Source organism: Oreochromis aureus, linkage group 7 (assembly GCF_013358895.1).
Source record: "Oreochromis aureus strain Israel breed Guangdong linkage group 7, ZZ_aureus, whole genome shotgun sequence".
Classification (NCBI taxonomy): Eukaryota; Metazoa; Chordata; class Actinopteri; order Cichliformes; family Cichlidae; genus Oreochromis; species Oreochromis aureus.
The window spans coordinates 52,532,228-52,538,248 of NC_052948.1; positions in this window are offsets into that span (position 1 = coordinate 52,532,228).

Below are 6,021 nucleotides of genomic sequence, written 5' to 3' on the forward strand. Positions count from 1 at the left end.
TATTGTTCAGAGTTCACCTGTGGGTTTAAGAGCCTGTGGTTGAAAATTCAGTTACATTTGATTGATCTGTGCTGAAGTATCCCTGCGATTTATGGGTTGGTCTTATCACATTTCATTTTCGTAAAGGAGGTCCATGAGGTGCCTTAGTATAGAGAATTTCACGAGTTCCTATATTATAACTATAATATAAGAAATATGAGAACACTATAAAGTATATTAACAACTTGGAAGTATCTATAAGAATGATAAGATACTGCCAAGTGACTTTGCAAAACTGACTTCTGCTAAATTTTGGTACAGCTGATCTTCCAGCATCATAGATTCAGATCATTGAACAGGTTTGAGTTTTTTCACCAGCGTAGTGGTGAGTTACAGACATTTACTGGTGTACAAACCAGCTTTTGTTGACTGACAGCCAGTGTTGTGAAATGCTTTTGATGTTTGAAAGGCCTAAACTTGGTGAGCATGACTGTCATACCAGATGTAGAAAGCAGAACACACTGTCAGTTTGGAACTTTTTCAATAGATTATATCTGTTAGCACATGTAGTAGCTAGTGGAAAATTACCATGGAGGTTTACAGAAGTGCTGAAAGATGGCCTTGTTGACATTTTAGGGGAAAATTTTGTTTCCAGTGACTTTGCATTTTGTTTCAGAAATTCATGAAACTGTATGTTTAGCATATTAAATTATACTCTTGATTATAGTACCTGAGTAGAACTGAATATGTTGACTTTGAGTCGGTGGTGTTAGTTCACGATTTTATTAATAGACTGAAAATGCTTGCAGATGAAGCAGTCCTTTAGGTTTCATCCAGCAATTGCCTCCAGCTGGATGTGGGATGTCTTGCATTTGAATATAAAGTGGCCATGCATCTCCAAGCGTGAGGTCAACGTTTTGATCTGGGAAACAGTGGACTGCCCAGACACGGGTGGAGAGTTCTAGTATCCCAGGGTCTTGTTCACAAGTAAAGAAAAGGCGAATGATAGTAGTAGTAGTGTGGGTGCTGGTCAGACAGGGCTGAGCCTGAAGGCATAGCATAACAAGGATGCCTACTAGGTGTAGTGTTTCCTTCAGGACCGAGACCTGAGGACAGATCCAGAAGACACTTGGGAGTACACGTCTCATAGCTGGCTTTTAATGCTTTTTTGTCTCCCAGAGGGAAAGATGGAGGTTGGACGACAGGATGGTCTGGGAACCTTTGTCTTGACTGTTCAACCCTATGACCCAGGCTCAGATAAACAGTAGAAAATGAACAGACAGATGCATTTATGTGACTGATGCATTTTAAAATAAAATATCAATATTGATGTAATAGTAATTTTCTAAAGATTATACAAATACTAATCAAACCTAACCTATGAGCCTGTATATTTAGATATGGAAATACAGTATATGACACAAAAACTGAGTTTGCACAATTCTAATGAGCTTGAAAGTCAATATTTTGTATGACCACCTCTTTTCTTCAGCACAGCCTAAACTCTGTTGGGCAAGCTTTCATGTCATCATCATGGTCAAGTCTCTACTGGATTTTTTCCTATTTCTGCTGTAGATAGTTTTTTACCCCTGGACAAAAGACTCCTTTTGTCCTCCGCTTGTCCAGTTTCCTCAAATTTTTTAATGCCGCATGGCACACCATGCCAAAATCTGTCAAGTTTTCAGCTAAAAGCAGTTTGGGAGTCACCTTGTTGGTGAACTTTTTTTTTACACCTGTCAAACTGTCTTATCGTTGCCATTTGTCATAGACTCAACTGATGAAATGGGAACAAATTATGAGTTTTTGTGACATAGGTCACTTTTGATGCTTTAAGTGGACTTTGCTGATTTTACTTCTGTATTTGAGTGACACTTGTGACAGTATTGCAAAGGTTTGGAATCACTACTGTGTGTTAAAAATGTTATTACTCCTGCAGCCTTGTGCCTAAGTTGCAGTGCAGGCTGCATGACTTTTCACTGCATACGTGAAGCAACACTTGTACATTGTGCAATAGAGAGAAAAAAAGGCACATTGTCAGCGGTAAACCACACCTCCTGGACACTCGTATCTGCTCAAAAGTGACTCAGTTTAAATCTGTATATGGCATTTAAAAAAAGTGAAGCGTTTCATGGTATGCCAGCTTAACTTAATTACTAATTATCCAAGCTATTGTGGTGGCACATAAGGAGAGGCTGGTGTTAATGGCCTCCTACATCTGTGATTAATAGTCATAATATACGGAAAATATTTAATGAAAGAGACTCAGAGTTTACATAAGCATGGAATTAGTGGGTTGACAAATTATACAGCATGTCCTACATAAAAGAAAAAAAACCTGAACAATACCTAACTGATATAATCTGTCACGCTTGGAGCAACAAGAGTGAAATATCGCTCTCTTTTTTGCCTTTTATTTCAGTTGTGAACACAATAAATATAATAGAATCATTCAATTCTTTTAAATCTCTGATTCTTTTAGAAGGGGAATTCTTCCTCTTTTAGGTCAGATGCGCTGACTGTAATGTAGCCATACTAGTTACAGAGCCATAAAGAATGAGGTTTAGAGATAAGGCCATGGGTTCAGACGGCTTATCTTATAAACCTCTGATAGAGGGAGCAGAGGCTCTGGCATTGCACAGCACTCTGTTAAATATTCACAGATATATCTGAAGCATTGATGAGAAGCTCAAAGAAAGAGATCTCAGGGAAGTAATTAGGCACTAAAGTCCATCAGTTTGCCCTCTCTGAAAGTATTACGTTTGTCATGATCACATTTCATACTTATTCCAGTCTACACACATAATTTATTTTAACATTAAGCCTCTTTTTTATGAATAAAACCACAGTTTAATATATTTTTGTAGAGGGGGAGATTTTTCACTGGTACTAGTTTTTATTTTTCTGTCACTCTAAATAAACTGCCTCTTACTCTCAAAGACTTTGAACCTGTAATCACATTTCATGGCAAATGTAGAGCAGTCCATTCTCAAGCTTTTTCAGATAAGATGTAATCGCAGCGTACATCCACAGAGTAGCTCTGGACGAGCGCCATCATTGAAACTGCCTAGAATCTGGAACATGGACTGGTGAAGAGTCACGTACTGGGTTTTTAGCCAGCAGTGATAATTCAGAAAAGGTGCTTCCCAGTATGAGGCTTAGTAACCTCTAACTAAGTTAACTGGCTTAAGCTTAGACGGATGGCAGTTACAATTAAAACAATCCGGGAATGTTAGACTTGGCCTCATTATTTCCAATTAACCCCTCCAAAGGTACACACAGTACGTTACATGACACACACATACTGCTTTCTTTTGGACTGGACACATGGTCACACTGGGAATTACCAGTGTGCACAACTGTATCGAGATCTGACCGCAGTGAGAAACAGCTTAATTAGCCAGGCTGTAAACAACCTCAGCTTCCACATTAACAGGATGTCTCAAATGAAATAGGACCATCTTGTCGCATGCTGAGCTCACCATGTGGTTGCACAGCACAAGTGTGCGCACTGTAAATACTCAAGATTGTTAATCAATAATCAAGGACATTATACTGACTGAGCGACTCTTGTCAGCGTAATATGTGGTGTCTGGCAGATATGAAGGCATTTAGTCTATCTGGATCGCAATCAGTTAAACTGACAACCGAGGTGATTGTAGGTCCTTCAACTTGAAGAGATAGGCACAATTTGTTAAAGTGTGGGTGGCTACAGCAGTTATGGAAAACTCATTATGGATATTACGTCACTGGTGCTTCTAAATTGGCTGTAGCTGCGGATGTGTTTTAAGTGCACAGAATAAAGTCCTGCACAAATCGTACTATCGGTTACATTCAGATTTGGGATATGATGATTGCAACACCAAAACTGTCTTGTTGCATCAGCCAACCTCGCACAATCTTCAGGTCATGGACTGCTGCTCCTATTCAAAATCTGATACAATTTTAAATTCTTTGTTCATAATTCAAAGCAGCCTCAGACTTTATTTCTCCTTCCATCGTGCTTCACATGTAGACAGGGTTTTGATGCTGGTCTGCTCTGCTGTTATTCCTCTAAACACAGGATTGTGCATTTTCCTCCAGCTGTCTATAAACTATTGTGACTGAAGAGTCACAATAGTGACCATCTAGTATGGACAGCAGTTACCTTTATTTTCTCTTGTGCAATTAATAACCACCTGGCAAACACAAAGACAATCCGGTTATTATAAAGGACACTTTACTTATTTGAAAAGTGGTCATAAAGGTATTTCTCTACATTACTGCTGGGACTTGGGGGGTGAAAGCCAGTTTCTTGTAATCTAGGCAGTTTGAGCCAGTAGCAAGCTTTAGGCAGGTCACAAAGCAATCATCGGTAACTATGCTTTTACAGATTTCTGTGAGAGAAAGCAGACACATAAATAAGTTCATCTGTAAAGTGCTGCCAAGTTCAGTGCAATCTTGGTTAAGTTACTTCTGTTCCAGCAGTAGATTCCACAGCTCTCAAATCCAGCCAAAGTGTTGCCCTGGATTTGAGCTTAATGTCACTTTGAAGAGTAAGAATCTCATTCTCAGCAGCAGAGCTATCCAGGTGGAACATTAAAACTACTGAAGCAGTGCAATCCACATCGATACTTTCACCAAATCGAAAACACAGATAGGCAGCACAAGGCTCAGTGAAGCACTTCTCAGATACTGACAAGATGTTCTGAATTTGATCCTCACGATGTGTACTTTTAGGCTACGCACAGTGCTGCAGTCATGTGAGTAAAGTTACGCAGGTCACAGTGCTGCAGCCTACGTGACAGTTGTTGTAGCTTGCTTTTAAAAGTGTTCACTGTTCACTGAACTGATTATGTGGATTACATTATTTATCCTGACCCTGCAGCTCTAAATTAGAGTCATGGAGCAGGTCACTGAGATCTGCTGGGAACACTAAATCCAAAAGCTACTAGTAGCTGCGCACATACTGCACGTTTTGAGAAAATCTTTCAGTTCAGGCAACTCCTCATAAACCCGACTAAGTCATAAAACGTCTGTAGGCAGCTGCAGGACTGTGTGCTCTTTGTCAACCACTGGCTTGAATGCAATAAAACATACTCGCTGCTAACCTAAACACTGATAATTCAGGATAACCCAAGAGATTACACTTGCCTGATTTACTATTGCTGGAGCACCATGGGTTGTGATGGAGATGAGCTTTAACAGGGGCAATTTTTGCAAAAAAGTGTGAAAAATGTTTTCACCTTGTGTAAACCTTTAACTGACCCATAGAACTTCTTTTGTGCTAATTTTTTCAAGAACCATTCTGAAGACATGATGTGACTGCCACTGACATAAGTGCATTTCTTTCGGTTGCAAACCCCTGACATTGCCAATTATTAATATATATTTGAAAATTACATTTAGCTTATCAACAAAATCTTCTTCAAAAGTTTACTCTCAAAATTCTGACTTTAATGTCAGAATTCTGAAAAAAGAGGTTCCCAGTTTTTTCTTTTTCCAGTGGCCCCAATCCTCTTCCATACAGTATTCTAATATGGAAAGCTTTGTAGCTTTTGTGCGTCATTGTGCAATGCTGCTTTAAAATGTCCATCTGTATTAAGGCAACACTCGGAGGTACGACAAATGCAGTTTAAATGTTGAGAAAACTAAATAACAGTCATTCTTTTTGTTTGAGGAACAGTAAGTTTAGGATATTTTGACTTCTGCAGTACCAACCTAGCTAGCTAAGTGCTGTATTAACTTAGCTGGCTAACTAGCAAATTAGCCAGCTGACTTAGCTAGCTAACTAGCCAATTATGATCAATTAGGGCAGGCCACTGATCATAATTGGCTGTGACTTGCCCTTGCAACAACTTGTCATTATACTGCCTAGTGTGTTTGCTCAAGTATTTCCAAGTATTATTTATAGCACATATGGAAACCACACACTGGAAAATGCTAATATACCTTGTTACGTTACAATTCTGTTATATATTAACTACATTTTAAGGAAATTTTATTTAACTCTGCGATAAATAAAGGACATCTTATCTTTTCTTATTTTGCCTTATCTTACTTCTT